Here is a 22,015-nt window from a genome sequence, read left to right on the forward strand (position 1 = left end):
ACTCTAAAGTTCTCCGTTTATAGAAGAATTTTACCTCGCAACTGTTCTGTCACCTTGCTGCTAAATGCATTGAATCTTATGAGAGCGCACACACTCTGGCGACGGAGACAGAAATACTGTATCGCCAATATGTGACTACTACCCTTTCTTCAATGCTGCAGCTTGTGTTAAAAAAAAAAATCACTATATAGTGTGTAAATGTTTCTTTTCAGCAATCTCTCTCTGTATATAGGATGCACCTAGCATTTCTTTCTTTTTCGATTTTTTTTTAAATTTAGTAATAACAGAAACAAGAGCACATTCTAATAAATTAATCATATTGGTCTCATATTCAACCTACTTGTCAAACGCTAGGCAACATTTCTGTTGCTGTCGCCAATGTGCAAGTTTACGGCAATAAAACTACTTTGTTTTCGTAAAGTTGCTGAAACGAAATCGTTGTGCATCTGTGTATTTAACGGTGTTCGGAGAGCCTCAAGATTCTAGAAACTCGTACCTTAGAAGCAACGTAATTGTTTAGTCGATTTTGCCAGTGCAAGGAACTTTATTCAATAGTTTACCAAACACAGGGCAGTGCTTTTTTTTGTTGAGATAGGCACAGTGGATTCTAGAATTATTGAAAATAGAAATTGCGAACACTTAATATTACCTCGATATTCTGTTACTCGTTTACCTGTAAAACTATATGTCCCTGTTTAACTGCAGAACACGTATCTCCCTTCGGAACAGACATGTTTTGCATTTTTTTATCATCATACGACATTGAAATTTACTTGCTCACGCAACTTGATGTATCATCACTTCATCAGTGAGAATGCAAAGCAATCACATAACAAAGGGGCTCACTTCAGTTACAAATAGCTGACCATTCAAATAATCTTACATTAACACAATGAAAGGAAACACAATCATTAAATACGGATAACATTTTATTACATTTTAAAATTTTATTTACATTGAAATTTTGAGCTTTGCAATATTTGGAAAGTGATTCCACTGATCGACTGGCACATTCAAGTGAACATCAGCTGAAGTTCAAAATGCGAGGGTCATTCCATTAATCTTCGGATATAGCAACAGACTTGGCATAGGCATTACCTCCTTTATTACCAGGTTTGGGAGTAGGCTTTTCCTTAGGCTTTTCAGTAGTCTTTGTAGCCTTGGGAGTAGTTTTTTCAGACTCTCCAGGAGCTTAAAAGAAAGGTCAGAATTACCGCATTTTTGGCATACAATAGTATTGGAAAGTTAATCATAACTAAGATATAACAAGCGTGTTACACAGTATGTACTAATATTACATGAAACATGCCAAGAATATTCAAAATGTTACCTCTAGATCCGAACATACGGATTCATCGATCTGTTTATGCAAAAAAAAAGGAGTTATATAAAAATTATATAATTGGAATGTGTCTTATTAACAAAACAAGATGGCATTATTAATCACGAATAACAACATACGCCTTACTACCACATCGTATACTATTTACTATGAGATTCAAAAACTTGAAGATTGCTTTTCCCATTTCATTATGGTGAGTGATCGTAAGCTACGGAATAGTGCATTGTGAAGACAGGAGAGGAACAATCTGTAACTCGAATTACTTCCTAGGATATTATATGTGATTTTATCTACAGTCAAGATTCTAGCCAGTCCATTGGTTGGATGCTTTACCTTCAAAAAATGTCATGTGTATCACTACTACTTGTCTGCACCTCTTGACAACAAGACTGCATTCTGGCTCAGTGGTAGAGCGCTTATCTCTGGTGCGTAGGGGCCGTAGTTCGGTTCGGTTCGAATAATTTTGTGGGGGATACTATCGTGTCCGTGTGTTTTCTCGTGGTATTCTCGTTTCCTTCTAGATCTTCATTCCACCAATTCTTCCATCATTCACTTGCCTTAATGTCCATGTACCCTTAGGCTAAAGTACACAATCATGGAACGTTAAACTAGAAAATCACATTTCAGTTTTTCAATTTTTAAATCACACTTTTATGATTAAAAATTAAAATAACAAATGCTAAATTTTAGTAAGTTTATATACACAATAAATAATTACATGAGCCTTACAAAAAATCTTTTATGGTGCATAGGATTTTAGAACTAATTTTATGATATTAGTGGCTCTGAATCTAAATAAGAAAGCATGTTTTCTCTATCAGATATACATTTTTTAGACAATTGTTCTTTTAACGCGCAGTTCTACACGAAAGTGTATTCTGCAGTAGTAAATTATTTTAAAAAAGAGACACTGACCAAAGCTTAAAACCCACTTTATTTTAAATTATAATTTGTAACTGTTTCGGATATCTAGCACATCCTTCTTCAGACACTATCGAAAATAAATGAAAATACAGACATATATATAAATATTGTTATGACAAAGTTTAAATTGTTTAACCGTTATATATATATAGTCATTGTTGTATTTTTTTTAATTTTTTCTTTCTATATATAAGTATCTCTTTTGTTAAAACAATCAATCCAAAGCCATGAATAGTCTTACTAGTAAATTATATATAGAGAGATTACAAATCAAAGGAAACAGAGGTGATCAGGATAAAACCAGAACAGATCTTAAAATTTAGTACAGAATAATTCCGATGTTGGACCACTGGGAAAAGAAAGTGTCTAACAAACAGTATACTAATGGTTTAGACAGTGGTGCCCCCCCCCCTTATGTCCATGACGCACCCCCCTTAATTGTCTATCCATAGGTGTTCTTCCATGAAAAAAAATCTTTTCGATTAATTTTACACCACCTCAAGCATATTTATATCGATTTTTAACCCCCCCCAATTTCAATGACGCAGTTTGCGTCATAGCCCCCCCTTGTGGGCACCCCTGGTTTAGAGAGAACCCAGAAGCAACTTCAATGGCTTAATTCTGCCTACAAAAAATTACTGAACTCAATCGAAACAACAATAGTAAGTGGTCTAGTCTTATTTATTCTCTGCAAGACGCCCGTTTCCTCATTCAGAGGAAGTGCCGATCCCTACCAGACCTCTATAAGGACTAATGTTGTCCCTCTGATGAACATTAAGATACTAATAAAAGTGATAGTGATTATGAGGAAATGGTATTAAATAATTGGGAAAAGAATGTCATTAATAGGGCTCGGAAGTTGAGGAAAAATCCTACTTTTCACGAGTGCCAGAAGCGATGCTTAACATAATATACGTATATTCATTTTGGTCATTGTAGACTAGAAAATGGTTGATTTTACTTGTCCCTTTTTGACTTTTTTCGACGTTCTCTGATTATTGGCCTTTATTTTAAGCTTTTCATAGGCCTTAACGTCCTTTTTTGCACTTCATCTTTCGACAATAAATTTACTGGTTATTAACTCTAATCACCACCACCTCCCTAACATCTCATCTGAATTTTGTTATAAGACATTCTTCAACGACTGGACTGTTAAGACCAGATCTGCAACAATCGCAAGTCAGATAAGAAGGCATAACAATGTCCTCCAGCAAGGGAGGTGAGATGGGGAACTTTTCTTATTTTAGTTTGTACTTCAGCTTGTGGAAGAAGGACAGACCGTTAACCTACCAGAGCTTTGTATTTCTTGAGCATGATATTCATTAAATATGTAATTCTAATTAAATTAGATCTTATTTTTACGTCCTTTTCTTACACTTTTTAGGTCCTTTTTTTGTAGATATTTTAGGTCTTTTTATAAGTCCTTTTTCTGAAATTTTTAGGTCTTCAACTTCCGAGCCCTAGTCATTAAGAATTCCTTAAGTGAACGAAAGAAAATAATCTTTCCTCCGCTGCATATCAGGCTGGGCCTTATGAAGCAGTTTGCAATGGTTTTCGATAAGAAGTCATCGTGCTTTGAATATTTTAGGAACAAAATGCCTCAGCTGAATACGAAAGAAAATAAGGCACTAATTTTTGGCGGCCCACAAGTAAGACAACTAAATAAGGATCCTGTGTTCTAAATTCGATGAATACAGATAAGCGATGGACTTCATGTGTTGCAGTTGTGGCATTTTGGACAATCAGGAAACTGAAAACTATGTTGGTCTGGTAAACGAGATGCTTATCAATTTTACACCTCCTTGGGTTAAAAATATGGAGGGGAAAATGAAAAGGGAAATGAAATACGCACATAAAGGCAGATTACTGCTGGAGACTACAAAGAGACTTTTCCAAAATAGATTCACAGGAAAGATCCTTCCAAAATTTTGAGTGCCTAGTTGATGTTAGTCGTCACTTTTCGTAGCCACAACAGTAGCCGATCGGGAGGCAATATTTTCCTCAGCCAATTACAAGCCCCATTTATTGTTCCACCCCTAAATGGTCACCATATATATATATATATATATATATATATATATATATATATATATATATATATATATGGGGGGGGGGTGCATATCTCCGGTATCTTCATCACAATCCCTGAAAATAAATGCAATATGTATGTTGGAAACGCCGTATACCTGGCTTCACGTGGCTGATGGTCCGAGAACACTTCCTAAAATCTCGTTGCCAGGTAAAATTTAGTTCTTTCAATGTTGAATATTCATAAAATGTTCAAACACGGCTTCAGTTTTATGAGATATGTTTCATAAAACTGAATATTTTTGAAGAAATGTTTCAGATTTTTAAGATATGAGCCTTCTTCAAATTGTCTGAAAAATATCATTTTAGTCATAAGCAACAGTTCATTCTTTTTTCTTTTATATTGTTTTACTGAAAACCAGAAAGTTAGGGTATAATTTAAATATCTTTCTGTATGATGTTAGAAATTGGTAACCCTAGCATCACCCTGACCTACGGATCAAAATTAAAAGAGAAGAAAACTACAAAGTAAACTACGCAAGTAGTAAAATAATTTTGAAAAGACGCAGTAATTTCTCTCGTTTAAGAAGTCCGTATGAAACTCGAAAGGGAGAGGTAAGTAGAACCCAAAATAAAAGAAATAAGATAATAAAAACAAAACAAGAAAAGTTGTTCGTTTATCACCAAAAATTCCACTCCTTTATGTTTTAATTATTTATTTTATTTATTTAACAATCACCAGATACAGCTCAGAGGCCATTTTACACTGGATATATAACAACAACAATAACAAAGGAAAGGATTTGGGAAGGTATCGGCCAGAGCCTGTTTTAGTAGGTACCATCCTGACATTTGCCTCGTAGGACTGAGAGAAACACTGAAGAACCTCAGTCAGGATGGTCGGCAGCGGGATTCGAACCCACGACGTCCCGAATGCGAAGCCAACGCTCTACCACTTGAGCTAGTTGGATATGTTGGCAGTTAAATAGATCTCTGACTTATGTTTTATGTTATCAGATTGACATATCCAAATGTAGCTGCTGTGTCTCTTTTCTCAAATGACTTAAACCACTGTAACTTTAATTCGTAAGCATTTCTAAGTGCAAACAATGATGGATTATTGTTGTTTCTTACCGAGTAGAACATTTCTATGAGTAACAGAATTTCTAAACTTGCAAATATCATTCTTTGCAATATCAACCAAGTTGCAAGTTTATGTAATTAGTGTGCTAAGGTAAAAAGATGTAATGAATTTATACGCGTAGTTTATAGTTCTTTGTCATATACATTTTGTTATTAATTTCTTTGCAATTTGGAGTCCTTTTGTGCCTACAACATATATGAATCATTCGTATAAAAAATTAAAATTAGATTGGAGTTTAATGAACTTCCTCCAGCAATCGAATCCATGTTTCCTAAACCAAACGCACGTAGATTAAACATAAATATATGACAAAAGTCATGAAAAGCTTATGTATTATTTAACTTCCATTTACATTATAACATCTCAATGTTTAAGATTTCCTATCTTAAACTTCTATGTTTCTTCTTTCTTTTGACCACGTTTGAGGCTGGACTACTGGAAAGAAGCAAACAGTTTAGCAAAACTTGGATTTTCAGCGAAACTCGCGATTCAGTAGTTGCTTAAACCATTCTGATTCTGTGTGTGCGAAGCTGAGTGGAATAAATGAATGCATACACACTTTGTCCTAACTGGGTGCTGCATGAGCTAAATGTGTGTCTTGTTTTAAACATCAGTACTTTTGAAGAATTTATTCAGCAGAGCTAGTTCCGTTGTTCGGACGCATGCTTCATTAAAAAAAAAAAAATCGTATTTTTCTCCCCTTAGTAAAGTAATTATCACTAAACTAAATTACTGAATTTTTATATTTTAAACTTCGGACTCAGTTATTATTTTATTCATTTTCCGTTTAACAGCATGACTACCATAGAAAAATATTTCTGTTATTAAGTACATATTTATGATATACAAAGAGTACAAAATTATACATGTAGCCAAACAGCATGTAACAACAGACTCACAAAGTAATGTTGAAGAAGTATATCAAGCCGTCTCCTAAGACAAAGACGGCGTTGTGTAAAAAATACATAATGTAGTTCAAGCGTTATATCCAGATTTAAATTCAATGTTGTATCCTTGTGTAAATTCTTGTTTCTGTGTTCCGGATATTAACTCATTATAAACTGATTGCATTACATTTTATTATTATTTTTTTTTTTCTGGTAGAGATTTGAAAAAGAAATACAAGTTTAGATTCGCTGCCTTTACTCTTAGTCTGATGGTAAAATTCTTCTTATTCTCTTTTTTATTTTTTTTTAAATTTGGTTACCAGTATTAGCTCAAAAGTCGCATGACGTTTCACACTTAAGCCTTTAATTGGCAAACATTGATAGCATTACCATTAAAATATTTAGTTTACTTTTATGGTTGAACCATATCTTCCCGATCATAATTTCGTAATTTTTAAAGTATTTTTGTACTTTGTTCAGAAAATAGAGGATGTTTATTTCAAAGCAACCTTGCCATAAAAAAAAAAAAAACGTTTTATGTGTAGCTACTGAGAAGTATTACCCTATTATGGTAAAATGTCGTAAGAATACTTTCAGTAATTACCAACAGTTTCGTTGAAATATTTTCCTACAGATCAAGAAACCACAAATTAAAAAAAAAAAAAGTACTTTCGCGGAACGTAGGAGATAAACTTTCTACAATACCAAATTTCACTGCACCTGTTGACGAAGATTATAAGTATTTCAAGAAGCGACCGCAAATCGTGTATATTATAGTGTGTGAAGCAATAATACCAATTGAATAATCACTGAAGTTATAATTCGTGGAGATAACGCAATAAAAGGCGATGTTGCTTGAGAGCAAAACTGCCTAAAAACAAAGGGTTATTGGTCTACCCTGTACATCCATTCAGTTTAAACCCACCATTTAATTTTTATGATTCTACTGTCTAAAGTAGCTTTTTCTATTGTCATATACCACATATTAAGCTGTTAATTCAATCCTTCTATGCCAAAATCATTGTGACATTTATGAACAGATATGTAAACTGTACCTCACTAGGGCGTGTCGATTTTTTCAATTTTCAAAATCCTAAAATGAGGGGTTCTAAAAAGTTGAGACTTAACATTGTATTTCGAAGCATATATTTACAAATTCGATATAATGTTGTTTTGCTAAGTAAATATCAGTCCAAAGTTTTAACATTTTCGTTCTTTTTTTTTACAAATTTACTTTTGTTGTTCATAGATGGCGCCAGCGTTGTATTTCATTTATTGAGCAGAAATACATGCTTGTTAAGATTAGTTTTATCTATTTGCACCTTGCTGAATTACAGTTTTAATATTATGTGAAATTTAGATTCTACAATCATTAAATTAGATTTATTTTCAATTTTAAACGGGTGCTAAATGTTTCACATTTATTATGTTGGGTGTTCAGAAAGTAACTATGCAGTTCATGACCTGCATCACAATGATGTCACACAAGACGTTGGTCTTCAATCAAACCGGACCTTGAACAAATACAAATACCTGGTCAAATTGGGTACAATTATGGTTCAAATATGCCAAACAATGGAAAATGTTGTATAACTAATTTACAATCATGTCAGTCATCACTTAACACACCTCAACATGGCATTGCATAATTACTTTCTGAACACCAGTTATAATAACTCCAAGGGTATAAGGTTGAGGGCTTCAAATTTGGGTGTGTAAACTTTTTTCAACTAGTCCTTATATTAACATCGGGGTTTCTTGATGTTTCTTTACTATGACTTCTAAGACAAAAATAATACTTAATACATTTACACTTATGAGTAATTTGATTGTAACTGGCAGAGAATCGTTACCCTCTGAACTTCCCGTCACAAGCTATGTTGCCACGCAGAGCATTTGGTATGGTGTCGGCTTGCGTGCCATAGCTGCCGTATCTACTGCCGCCCTAATGGATGTTGGCTTGATCACCGACAAAGACCAAAGACTTGTGATCGATCACAATAAAGTGAAGAGAGCACAAGAAAAAATAATGAAATCCGTGGACCAAGAATTTGATGAGTTTTGTCAGCAAGGTAAAATCGACTGCATCTTCTTTGACGACCGTGAAGGTATTACGAACGTTATGTTGGTAGCAGAAAATTCAAATCACCAGTTCCCTGGGATTATAAGAGAACAACACTATTCTGTTTACAGCGAGCCAGGTTGACTCTACCTTTATTTCACTTCTCAGAAAGATTGTGACAATAAAACGCAAGCTAAATTTTTTGCTGATAATCTTGTACATTTTATAAAAGGCATTGATAAAATCTCACAAGCAGTTGGAGGTGATTTTACTAACGTCAACACTGGTTGGGAAGGTGGTACTGTGCATTGGGTAGAAGTCAAATACGGTCGTAAACTAAATTAGTTAATGTGCGCTCTTCACCTCAACGGGTTATCTTTCGATACTTAATCACAACACTGGATGGCGTAATTTTGTGTAGCAATCAGTGGAAAGGTACTATTACATATACGCTAGACGCAGTTACTGAACTTGAAATCGATCCTTCATACCAAAAATTCCCAATTGGAGAGCCTCATATTGCGCTGAGTGAAAATATCGTAAAAGATTTATCTACAGATCAAGCATACGGATATCAGATTAAACAGGTCATTCTCACTGGAAAACCTCCATGGGATCTGGCGCTTCTTGAAAAATGTTCAGTCAGTCTTTCAAGATGATTCACCACAGCAAATAGACTACGTCGTTTGTGAGTTTCTAAACATGGACTTAACGGCAAATATTTCATAAATCTCAGGCGGATAGTGGAATACATTGTTGATGTCTATTACCCTGCTGGTTCAACACCAAAGTCAAGCATTGCTAGGAGAAAGGGCCACGCCACATCTTGTTTCAGTGACTTAAAATGCAGAAGATTGTTGTTTATTATGCTGTACTTCAAAAGATACTTAACTTGAGAGGTGAGGCAACACAAGGAAATCTCTCTGTACGTCCGAAGAAAACACCCAAATGCCTCGTTCATGCTAGAGATGATCGACTGGTTTAAAGGTGTTTATGAACCTCCCTTGACATGCAAACTTTCAACAATAGTAAAGAAATTTGTAGACGTTCCGATGAAAGTACCACAGTCGCCATATCACACTTAATCTATAGAAAGGTGTATGAAACAAGTCTCAGAGGCAACAGAAAAGTCTATACGCATGAGAAATGTGAGGGGTACATGAGAGTTCAATAAGCAAGTCCACAGATGATGTCCGAAAATGAATCAAAACAGGCCATAATGAAACTTGTTTTGTGAATAACTTGTGCGTTAATGGTATTGCTTACTTGTTGCTGTTTCTTTAATACATTTGTATTAAGTAAAACAACTACAGCTTTATCACAAAATGTAACACAAATGTAGCATATATATATATATAGTAATACTATAGTAGTACGTAAGAAGTGTATAAACTGTATGATGCAGCAGTTACAAAATAATTCATTATAATTGAAAATTAGTAGTTTTTCAATGTGGTTGAGTGAAGTATTTTTAAAATCAATGAAAAATGTGTTTCTCACGATTTGTAACAGAAGCTACACACTTCAAACATAGAGAATGTTGCATGTTTTTACTAAAACAATTATAAAGTATAATAGTACGTAATCAAAATAATGCTTCCTTTCTGTTCGTAGTAACTGCAATGCAATAATATAAAGTCTAAATACAGTATTTCAGTACGTACGTCTATGTATGCAGAAGTTTTACTGAGTGTTTTCTCAAAGTATTGGTTATATACTCTTTCTTATTGTACCTCTAACTTTATCAATATGTTTGATGATTAATAAAGTGTTTCATAAGGAAAAATAATTATAGTATTGCATGGTATTTTCGAAAGTATTTCAGTATGAAATTCCGAAAACTGCTCTTGTGCTATATTCAAATCTTGATTTACCTAGCTAGAATTTATTCAATCGCAAAACTAAGTACAGATTTGAATTTCTCATACCTAAAAACATACTTTTAAGACCCCTCATCATGAAAATTTATGAAAAGTATATTTCACCTTCAAAAATGACACGCCCTAGTACCTCACAGTTAAACAATCAGCTCAAACTCTCGAGTCACAGAATTTCTTCTTCTTCTTCTTCTTCTTCTTCTTCTTATTATTATTATTATTATTATTATTATTATTATTATTATTATTATTATTATTATTATTATTATTATTATTATTATTATTATTATTATTATTATCTGTCCGTCTGTTGACAGGTATCAGAGCAAAAACGATAAGAGATATTGAAGTCTCTGTAATCGATTTAGTTTCCAAAGATTTGTTTTTCTTTCTTTCTTTTTTCCTTTTTCTACAAACAATTTACCACCTCAAAGTAATAGGACTAGCTCCTGAGAGTAATGCTCCCGGAAGTAGGAACAGAAAACACAGTTCTGATTGGTTGGTGTTATCTATGTCTTGCCATTCAAATAGCAGAATTCAGACAATTGTTATTGTCGGCAATGGTGGCCGAGTGGGCTAGGGCTATATGCTAGTAGCAGAAATCTCTTTTGGCGTGAATTCAAACCCGGCCCGAGGAAAGTTTTTTTTAACATTTTTTAACATTTTTATAACACTTTTTAAAGTAAAATAATACGAAAATAATACTCAAAAATGTGATTTACTTACTTTTGTTCAGATAAGTAGTAGTAGTAGTAGGAACGGGTTAGAAGCCCCGCAGGGCTCGTTTTGTTGCCCTTGTACTCCATGATATAAGGCTGGTTTTGTTCCCCTTGTACTAAATGATATAGATTTTGTGACCAACTTAAAACAACTGACTAGGATAGCGCGTAAAACAGCTGGTTAGATTAGCGCGCGAAAAAAGTACTTCCGGGAGTATTACTCTCCGGAGCGGGTCGTAAAATAATATATCATGACCAGGGCCCGGATCTTGTTGATCTAAAAAATTTTAAAAAGTGACCTATAAAATGACACTAAAATTCCTGTAAAATGACCCTAAAAATCACAAAAATTGACCTTAAAACTTACGTTTTCTCAAACTTTTATTTCATTACACATTGACATTTTTTATTATCCAATGGATTTTTAATTAACATTTCTCACTCATATTCGAAAAGTTTTGTTTCAGTTAGTTTCAGTCCATTGATCATTTATTTCTATTAATCAGTCCATTGTACGGCATTGTAAGTATTGAAAGCGTCAATTCACTCCCGAGTTGAAACTAGGAAGCACTCTTAAACAATAAAACTTAGCCCGCCTTATGCAGAGTCGTTTTGACGTAAGATTAGCGTCATACTAAAGACCTGACTACTGCAGGAAACTTATGTTAGTCGAACTCTTTAGTATGACCCTAATCACGCGTCAAAACGACTCTGCATAAGACCCAGCAAGTTTAGACTACACGAAAATAATAGATAAAAACGTGTTTTAAACCCTTGTACGCCTTCTAATGCATTTTTAGTTATTCACGTGATCACATTCTTTGTGGTCAATAATCCAAAACTATCTGTTTGGCCACCTACCAACCCCCACCTTTCGTTAACCAGCTACAGTTTAGTTTTCATTAGCTTGTTAAGAATGCAGTTTTTCCACTCAAATAGTCAGGAAGTGAGAAAAGAGATTATTCAACTTCGTCTTTTCCACATCCGTAAACTGTGTTCATTTAAAGATTTCCTTATGTAGAAAAAAAAGAATAAAAAGACCATAAGTGACCTAAAAGTTGCCTTAAAATATTAAAAAATGACCTGAAATTTCAAAACAGCAAAAAGTGACCAAAAGTTGACCCTAAAAAACTATATTTTTAGAATCTAGAGTTGATGGATAACGTTTTTATTTGAACTTGCCCTGTCCTATGCGTAACAGAAAAAAGTTGACTTGTCAACAAGATCCGGGCCCTGATCATGACTATCTACAGCATTTTACCAAAGACAGAAAGATTCAAATTTACTATTACTTTCAGCTTGAACACTAGTTTCAACGTTTATATTAATTCCTTGTCAGAAATCTGAGCACGTCATTACTGTAAGAAAAAAAAAGACATGCACTCTCATAAAACCTAGTTTGTTGGACTTATTCTGCAAAATAAAGAATAATTAACCATAAAATGATTTTAAAAGATATAAGTCCTGTTTCTACTGAAACACATTTATTGAGTATGTTGTAAGTTATGTTCATTGTGCTGTAAATATTGAGTTTGTTGTTAATCAAACAAATGCTTGGAATGTGTAAAGCCAACATTAAAATTAAGAATCTGCATTTTATTGTACGCAAATATACTCCATAAATTTGTTTCAGTAGAAACAGGACTATATGTTTTAAATTCATTTTATGATTAATTAATCTTTATTTTACGGAGTAAGTCCAACAAACTAGATTTTGTGGGAATAAGTTACATGTGTTTTTTTACTTAAATAGAAATCAGACGTCTGCTCAGATTTGTGACAAGGACTGAATATAAACGTTGAAACCTCTTTTGAAACTGGAAATAATAGTAAATTTAATTCACTTCTGGTTCAGGTAAAGTGTTGTAGATAATCATGATATGTTATCTTGAGGTGCTAAATCGTTTTCAAAACAAAATAATAATAATAATAATAATAATAATAATAATAATAATAATAATAATAATAATAATAATAATAATAATAATAATAATAAAATAAAGAAAGAAAAACATTTTAATTTTCATTTTGTGTTTGACTATATTAATTGTTGTTACAGAACAGAGAAGCTGAAATTGTGTGAGGTGGACCATCCTATGCGTCCTCTCTCTCCTCCTTAGAGCATGTGACGATTTTGCTTAAAAAGGCTAGTATCTCCTTTGAATATAAGTCATGTAATTGGTTAGATACAAAAATCAAATAGAAAAATAAAAGGATAAGAAAGATAATTTAATTATTATTTATTTAAATATATTTCTGAGCACAACCGTTACGGGCGTCTTTGGTTGGGGGATCGAGGGGGACGCGTCCCCCTTAATATACTGAAGTACAAAGTATTCAATATTGTATTCAATTTTGTTAACTAACGACAGAATAACATAAATAATAATAATTATGCTAATTTGAATGTAATATTCAGGTTATGAAACGATTATAACAGACTTCTTGATATACCTCAGGTGGTCCGTGAAGGTAAGGAGAAAGGTAACAAATAGAATCGAAGATAATAAAGAGGTTGGGTTTGGTAGTACCATTTAAATCACTTTCCTTGATGACCCCCCCCCCCAAATTTTACATGCCAGAGACGCCAGTGATAACCGCCATGTATCACCCTAAACGAGTCATTATGACGGGTGACGTTCTATGGAAAGCACGCTATCCGCATAAAAGGGAAGGAAAAAAAGTACAAGGAAGGAAATAAGTTAACTGAGACCTGTATACTTGCTGGTACTCGGCATTTGCTTGGTATGAATGAGGAAATTCTAGAATATTTATACAGAATGGTTGGCATTAAATCCCGTTATGCCTTTTAGACTGAGTGTTCCGACGGGAAATTGAATCTAGGATTGCTGTTACTAAAGGAGAGATAGTTAGGAAAAGAGAAAGAAAAGGAATAGAGAAAAATCACGATCAATCAGTTCCTCATCGTTCGATGTCATTTTAATAGTTATAGTTGTCCCTAGAAGCTACGCGCCTTCTTTGTGACCCCAATAAGTATCGCTAGTTATTAGAAACTTGCTAATTAGTCCTGGATCCACAGTACATGCCCGTAAAAATTTGTGGGTGCACGGAGTTTTGTTGTTGCATCGTGTTTTTCGACCTATCGTTATCTACTTTTTCTTGGGTAGACATCTCAATTATGGTCGCTTATCTCCACAGACGCCATTTTCCAATATGGCCGTCAAATAAGTAACTAACATGCATAACTAAGGAACTAAGTCACCTAGGAAAGTGATTTTGGTGTCGAATCATTACTTTTCGAGATCAAGGAAGTGAAATATTACCATAAAATTGCTATATATTGAAGAATTTTATATATTACAGACAAAAGATACACTATGTATATACAGGGTTGACCATTTTAATTCATCCGCGGGAATATCTCGGAAACCACAAACCGAATCAAAAGAAGTTCTCAATTATATTTGTTCACCACAAAGAGAGACACATTTTGGCGTACTCTTCAATACCAACATATTAACAGTGTTGCCAATCCATCACAAAGTTGTATTTTTTTAAAAAGTCACTATGTCAGATTATTACAAAATTCAAATCTACATTTAAAAAGAAAACAAACAATACCACACTTATTGTTCAGTGTTGTAAACTAACGACGCTACAATATCACAAACATTAAAAACAACCAAACATTGAAGGCTTCTGAAATAATAATTACGCAAATGAGACGTACGGGACAAGATATATCGAATGCACCTTAGTGTCTAATACTATAATCATGATTTGATTATTTCGAATAGATTTGAACAAAATTATAAGAAATTAAAAAATTAGTCTTTTTGAAAAGGCTTTATTTCATAAACAAAGTTAATATACAAAATGGCTTTACGTTTACAAATATATGTAAAAGCAGTAAATCAAATATTGTGCTATTAGTATCATTATGAATTAATATTTGTTAATGGTCCAAAATATCATTAATATAAACAAATTGAACCATTAGAAAAAGTGCTGATGTGGCTAAACAACTGAGTATTGTTACAATATTTCCCACATACACACAACATTTTAGCAGCCACAATATTTAGTCTCTAATATTATTTTGTCATGTTTAATCTATGCTATTTTTTGTGTCAAAATATAAAATATCAATATCAACACATAAAACGAAGTGGTTTCATAAAGAGCACTGCGTTACCCTTTTACAATTTAAGTCTTTCCCGCACATATCTTATACCTCACATTTGAGCAACCTTATTATTTAAATTACTAAAAGTAGTTTATTTTTGCAAATAAAGATAAAAGATTACCTAATATGAGTCCAAATTTATAAGTCTGAAACAAAATGTATGTAACTTACAGCTGAGAATTTTCACAGCGCTTGTAAGAAAGACAGTACATTGTACACAACAGTTGAAATTTCTTACATATATATTGATTACAATTGTTTGTTTTGCAAGAACACACTCACAATACAGCATCTGGTAAAGATCGGAAACACATTTTCGGTCTCAGGAAACCCATTCAAATTTCACAGGTCTTTCAGTAATATGTTCTTTTTCTAATCACAACAGAGATTCTCCGATGACCAAATACGCACTTTTAATGGGACCTCGAATAGTAGATGAAGTGAGTTGCAGCTCTGATGAGTTTAGGGCTCAATCTATAAAGTTCATAGCATAAACCATAAAAATATTTCTACTTTTGTCGATTTCGCCCACACTTTCGTAAAATATGTTTCTGCATTCCTCATGTCTTCAACTGAGAGACTGCTTGTTTCAGCAAAATGAAGAAGATAATTTGTTGGTTGTGCATTCAGTGCTGCATTGTTTGTACCCACTTTATTTAAAATGCCATTCCCAGTGAGAATGTGGGCCTTGAGGACGACGCTACTCATTTTGTCTCTAAGTGTATCATATAAGTGGTGAATAGGAATGAAACGATTTTTTTCTCCCATCCCAAACGTTACCTACAATTGTTTCAGCCCTTTACTACTCATGGTTGCAAAATATCTTAGTAACAAAATAGCCACATCAGTATCATTGGACAACTCGCTGCGCGCCGCGTTCAAGTGCCTAGTATGTGTGAGGTACAATTCTTTGGTCGGCTTCTTCAATCTTTGATGTGAGCATTTCAATATTAGTTACGTTTCCTTTTATGCGTACGGTAGCGGGAAGGGCACTGTCATTTATTACCATTCCGCTTGTAACAAGAATTAAGTCTGTTGAAGGTTTTTCAAGTATCATTTTTTTTTTTTTGCTAATGCTTGCAGCATTATTTTATTTTGAACGGCATTCCAGAATTTTAGTTTGGATTGGTATATGAGTGTGAGACTGAAGGCAAGCGAGATGAATAGATCCGGTAGTGTCTGATTGACGTTCTCTCTTACTTTCTTTGAGTGAATTGTCACAATAACTGTCAAAAATAAAGTGTATTTCTTTGGCTGAGCATACTTTAGTGGTTCGTTCAATAACAGCGTTTATTGCTTCCCCAAAGTTATTAAATCTGACATTTTCAACATTCTTATCTGCGACATGAAATCAAAAACTACAGTAGTCCGTGTTTGAAATTTTGGATGAAATGAGGTACTCTTGTCGATTTTTTCTCCAAATGCGATACTTGCTCATAGTATGTTGGTCTCGAAGGTGCATCACCTTCAAACAACTAACTTGAATTTACGAGATCATGAGAGAGTATTTCTTGCATTGTCAAATCTCTTTCATTTGCAATGTGATTTTCTTCTGAGTCTGTGCAAAATCCCTTGATTTGATTATGGCAGGTGTCACAGTTACGTTGTTTGTGATAAGAATTTCGAAGGTGGGGACATATACTTTTTCAATTCTGTCCGTCAGTTTCCTTTCTTTGGTAAAGAAGTGCTCTTTCCTAAATTTCTCATTGTTACTCCTTGTATCTCTTAATACACCTAAACTTTTCGCCCTCACATCCTCAGAAACAATTTGCTTTGTCACAATGTTGTGTAAAATAAAAGAACCATCAAATTTGAATGGATTACCTTCTGCTATTATGAACTGAACCAAACGATTGGCTTTGCTTCCCAGTTAATTCATGATGAACTGTTTCTGTGTGACTCACTACCTGTGCATTTATAAGATTGTTCCAAACATTGGCAATGGCGAGAACTTCGTGATAGGTCAGTTGCCATTCAGTGACGTACTGAGTTTTACGCGTTTGTCCAATTATTCCTCTCGTACTTTTTAGAGCTCGTTGAATTGTTTCATATCTGGGCCCACTGCGTGTAATGGTGCCGACTTTCCAGAAACTACATACTGACCATTCAAGAACTTTTCATGCAAGTAAGGAAATCTATTCCAAGGCGCTTCATTAATTCCAAGTATCATGATTCATAACGTAAATAATTCAGGTAATTGAATTGCTGAAATATAGGGATTAATGACTCAACGGTCTCAACATGTAAATTCCAGTCTCTTCGCGATCAGACGTTACAAAGATTTTGATGAGTCCTTCAATGTTGAGAAAATTGTTGAGGTAACTGCAAAGTTCTGATTTCTCGTTACATTTATTCACGAATCTTAAATAACAGTCTCTTAGTTGTTGACTTGAAACTAACAGTAGAGTATGGAGGAATTTACATTTTTCTTCTCTATTTTGCAAGGCCAGTTGAAACTGATTTACTTCTTTAAGCAAATTGTTGTAAGCTTCCTTTTTGTTACTACTCCAGAGAGCATCCCAAATCATTTTCTCGAGTACTTCAGAGACAATTAACATTCCTTGAAACGCCGAACATATTTTCCGTTTAGTACACTCTTTACTGAATTCACTCTGAAGATCTTTGTTTCAACCAGAGCATCATCGAAACCGCTACCAAGGAGGCACTTCCCACCACACCGTAGAGCCACTTTTGTGGAATGAAACATTCTAAGCATTGGCAATATGTCATAAAATTCCTTTGGGTTACTTAGAACTATGTACACAACTGTACAGAATACTCCTTCGTCGCAAAAGATCGGAAAGTTGGGTTGTCTCAATAGTTGTCTCACAGATTCAAAGATTTTAATGGCAGTACACACAGTAGCGTAATCGGTAACTGGGGAAGGAATAACTGGCAGAAACCCAACTTGTTTAATTAGTACAACTTTTGATGAAATTAAAGAGTGTATATTTCTCCACGTTGGTGATACGAGCTGATCGTCGCCTGAAGACACACCACATCGAGTAAGAGAAATAACAAACTCAGTTTTTAGAGCACATGTGGATGCCTCATCAGATGAATGAATGCCAACATCCTCAGCTACTGTAAAATTGTTCGGAAGAGCAAGATTGGTTATACTCTTCCCTCGATTTAGTTTTTCTTTTATTCGACACGGTAGCTCACACAAAAGTCTACAAATTCTGTTCATCAGTACAGTTTGTGAAATATTTTTTTTCTGTGGATCTCTTCTGATGTTTTATGTTGAAAAAGAACCACGACAGTACGATGACTCTCAAATGTACCTGGGAGCGGTGAATAGCCTCAAAGTCGAACTTGTCAAGAGCTCCTATTGTAAAGTTTTTTAAGTTGAAATGACTTGGTATCGGTGTGTCAGCTTTGGACCTCCTTCAAATAAATTCCTGCGTACGCCCCTGGCTATATTACATGCAAGACTTCAATATATCGCAAATGTAAGGTAATATTTGAATTCTCTGACCCCGAAAACCTATGATTCGACACCAAGATCACTTTCCTAGATGACTTAGTTCCTTACTTATGTATGGTGATTGCTTATTTGGCGGCCATATTGGAAAATGGCGTCTGTGGAGGTAAGCGACCATAATTGAGATGTCTACCCAAGAAAAAATAGAAAGCGATAGGGCGAAGAACACGATGCAACAATAAAATTCCGTGCACCCACAAATTTTTACGGGCATGTACTGTGGATCCCGGACTAAATGTGACGAAACTACTTTAAAATTGTCAAATAACCTCCCAGACAGTTTTTCCTTAATTTCTGTCAGCAAAAGATAAATGGAAAGGCACTGATATAAAATAAATATAATAAAAACAGATACATATAAAATAAAGTTAAAATATTTGAATAAATTAATTCAAATGTATGCACCTACCTCCATACGAAATGGCCTGGAAAAGAAAGAAAAAAGAGCATTATTCACCAATTTATAGATATAGCAATTCAGTATCAAAACTCAATTGTTAAATATGAAATTACATACGTCTCCTATTCTTGCGTTGCAATGGGTACACTTCCCGACTGGTCGATGAAAAAAACAATGAATGTTCAGTGAATTTAAATGCTACACTCAGTATTATGACATTTTATATATTGCAAACATTCATTAAATAATTATTATTGACTTTCTCCTATTTCAAATATTAAGGTAAACATGATATTTTAGTCTTTGAAATTGATTTTATCTATAACATCAGTGTTGGTATAGCACTCCGTTTATTAAATATTTTCTTCCAAGATGGTGCGAGTAATCTACTGTAAATGCTGTTCTCTCTTGGCAGAATCCTGAATTTAAAAAAAAAAAAAAAAAAAAAACTGATAGTGCGAAAATGAAACTTATTTACATGGAGCTCAGTGTTAAGTTAAGAAGATACTTGTTGAAGGAGAGTAATGCTCCCGGAATTATGAACGAAATACACGATTCTTATTGGTTAGGGTTATCCATGTCTTGCCACCTAGCATTCATATACCAGAAATCAAATGTTTACCGTTGTCGACACTCGTGGCTGAGCCTGCTAACGCTGCGTGCTAGTAACGGAAATCGCTTTTTACGTTGGTTCAAACCCGGCATAAGGAAAGAATTTCTTTTATTTTTTTTAAATGTTCATTGTGTATGTACATTTCTTTTTATTAAAATAAGATTAAAATAATAGTCAAGAAAGCGGTTAACTTACTTTTGTGCATATAAGTAGTAGTAATAATAGTAGTAGTAGCAGCAGTAGTAGTAGAGTAGTAATAGTAGGAGTAGGAGAAGGAGGGCAAGGAGGAGCAGGAGGAGAAATAGGAGTAGGAGTAGTAGTACGAACGGGTTAGAAACCACCCAGGGCTCGTTTTGTTTCACCTTGAACCACATGATATAAATTTTGACTAACTAAAAAAAGCTGGCTAGAGTAGCGCGCGAAAAAAAATGTATTTCCGGGAGCATTACTCTCCCGAGCGGGTCGTCTCTTTGAGTCATCAATCGCTGACGAGACAATCCAATTAAAAGCGTTAACCCGAACGCAATTTCTTCTCGGTCATCTATAAAACATTTCTAAATTTTCTAAAAGTTGCTAAAAATGATAGGATGAAAAAGTCAATAGAGTTCCATAGAATGCTTTATTCATTGTCTTCTAAGAGGAGTTTATTACATTAGAGGATTGTCGGGCTGCAGAAGGTAACGTCTTCTCTGGACCTACGAGTATCAATTTGCTACTTGGTCTATTTGCAAATAGGTATCAAAATTTCATTTTTTCCTTGCTCTTTAATTTACGCACACACAAGAAGGTTTCAGCATGACATTTAAAGTAAAGGATCAAGTGAAGTGCAGGTAACAACACAAGGAGGTTGTTGCGAGAAAGATGGTTATCTTCTGTTCTAGGACTATTTAGAGAGGGTTTTGACACTTAAGAGGCCTGTTAGTTAACGACAAGAAGTGCATTCATAAAGTTACATGCAATAAATGAAGAGGTAGCGACAATAAATGCGACTTATAGACAACAACGGCCTGATGACATTTGTGGATACCAATCAAATGACCTATTGGTGAATAAGTATAACGTGATAAAGTTAGTGTGTGGTCTAAAATTTTATGAACAATCGGATGAGCGTCTGATATGCAGTGTTGAACGTAGGAAGAACTGTGCAAATGGCATAATAGTGTTGATATTTTTGTGCGACGGTAGATCTCGGGAGTCGAAACGCATGGCGGCATCCGATTTCTGACATTGCGCTGTTCACTCAATGACTGCGCTGTTAAATATATTCTACGAAGTTGACCACCTTACTATGGGAATGTACGCATTTTCAAAGCTTAATACTAATTTTGGTATCACATGCTAGAGTATTGTCGGTGTGTAACTAGCCAAAAATTGTTTAAAGATAGAACAGATAATAATCGATAAGACTCATTCAGCTGATCATAATGATAAAATGGTGAGTGTAAAGGAGGGTAGTAAAGCGAAATCTTCTTTAAACATAAAATTAAGGGCTAAGTTTAGAGTTGCCCCTCCGTTTTTTGATAAACATTAGCAAAATTTAGAGGAGAAGTGAGGTTACAAATGATGATTTGGAGTTCTTATGTGATGTTCAGGTGTGTAAGTTTGGCAGTAATGTTATGTTTAATACGTGAAAAGATATATAGAAATGGGTACTATTTGCAACACGCGGAAGGTTTCGATGATTCAGCATCATGGTAGTCGTATAGGATGAGTTGAATGTGATATTTCCGCTTTCAGTTTTACAGAATTATATAAGAATAAAGAAGAGAATCCATTAATTTTTTATGAGAACCACGGATTACTGAATTTAAGTGATAATTGAAGCTTTTATGAGAACCGGTTCCAGTCACTGTTCTAGTCTAACTAGAGTCTTACCAGATAGCCTAACCTAACTTAAACTAGCCAAACCTAATCTAAGTTAACCTATCAAATCCTAAACTACCTAACCTATCGTAAATTAACCTAACTTAACAATGTTCGATGTTTTAATTGATTTTTTGTAGGTTTGAAACTGGAGGGGTAACATAAATCCAAAATTAACGCTGCTAAATAATGACGCCATCTGTTAAGATAAGAGATGTTCAAGCATTGTTTCGTTAAGCTCTCATTATGATATTCAGGCCCAAATTCAAATAAATGCTATTCTGTGCTCGAGCATAGGGCGGCAGAATTGAAGGGCGGTAAAATTATTGATTTTTCTTAAGTTTTAAAGCAAAGTAATATTTAAAATTAGCAACCCGCAGAGTGCCGCGGAAGTGAGAGAAAATGTGTTAATGTGATTAATTCGCTTTAATTACAGTAGTTACTGATTAGCTAGCTTATCTGATTACTCTTAGAAAGTTATCCTCTCCCACCCCCACCCCAAGGGATGAGGATGAACTTGAACAT

At 34.3% G+C, this 22,015-nt stretch overlaps 1 long non-coding RNA gene across 1 annotated transcript in view; it reads right to left on the reverse strand.

The window, feature by feature from the left end:
* Window positions 1-929: 929 nt before the first annotated feature.
* The window catches only part of LOC145683265 (uncharacterized), a 33,485-nt gene continuing 12,399 nt past the window's right edge, over window positions 930-22,015 (reverse strand). Inside the window, exons 2-3 of the long non-coding RNA XR_014130991.1 lie at window positions 19,024-19,039; window positions 930-1,191 (exon numbers count right to left, since the gene is read on the reverse strand). This is a non-coding gene — a long non-coding RNA (uncharacterized LOC145683265). The remainder of the gene's footprint in view (window positions 1,192-19,023; window positions 19,040-22,015) is intronic.

This window comes from Thermobia domestica, chromosome 4 (assembly GCF_964235325.1).
Source record: "Thermobia domestica chromosome 4, izTheDome1.hap1.1, whole genome shotgun sequence".
In the NCBI taxonomy this organism is placed as follows: domain Eukaryota; kingdom Metazoa; phylum Arthropoda; class Insecta; order Zygentoma; family Lepismatidae; genus Thermobia; species Thermobia domestica.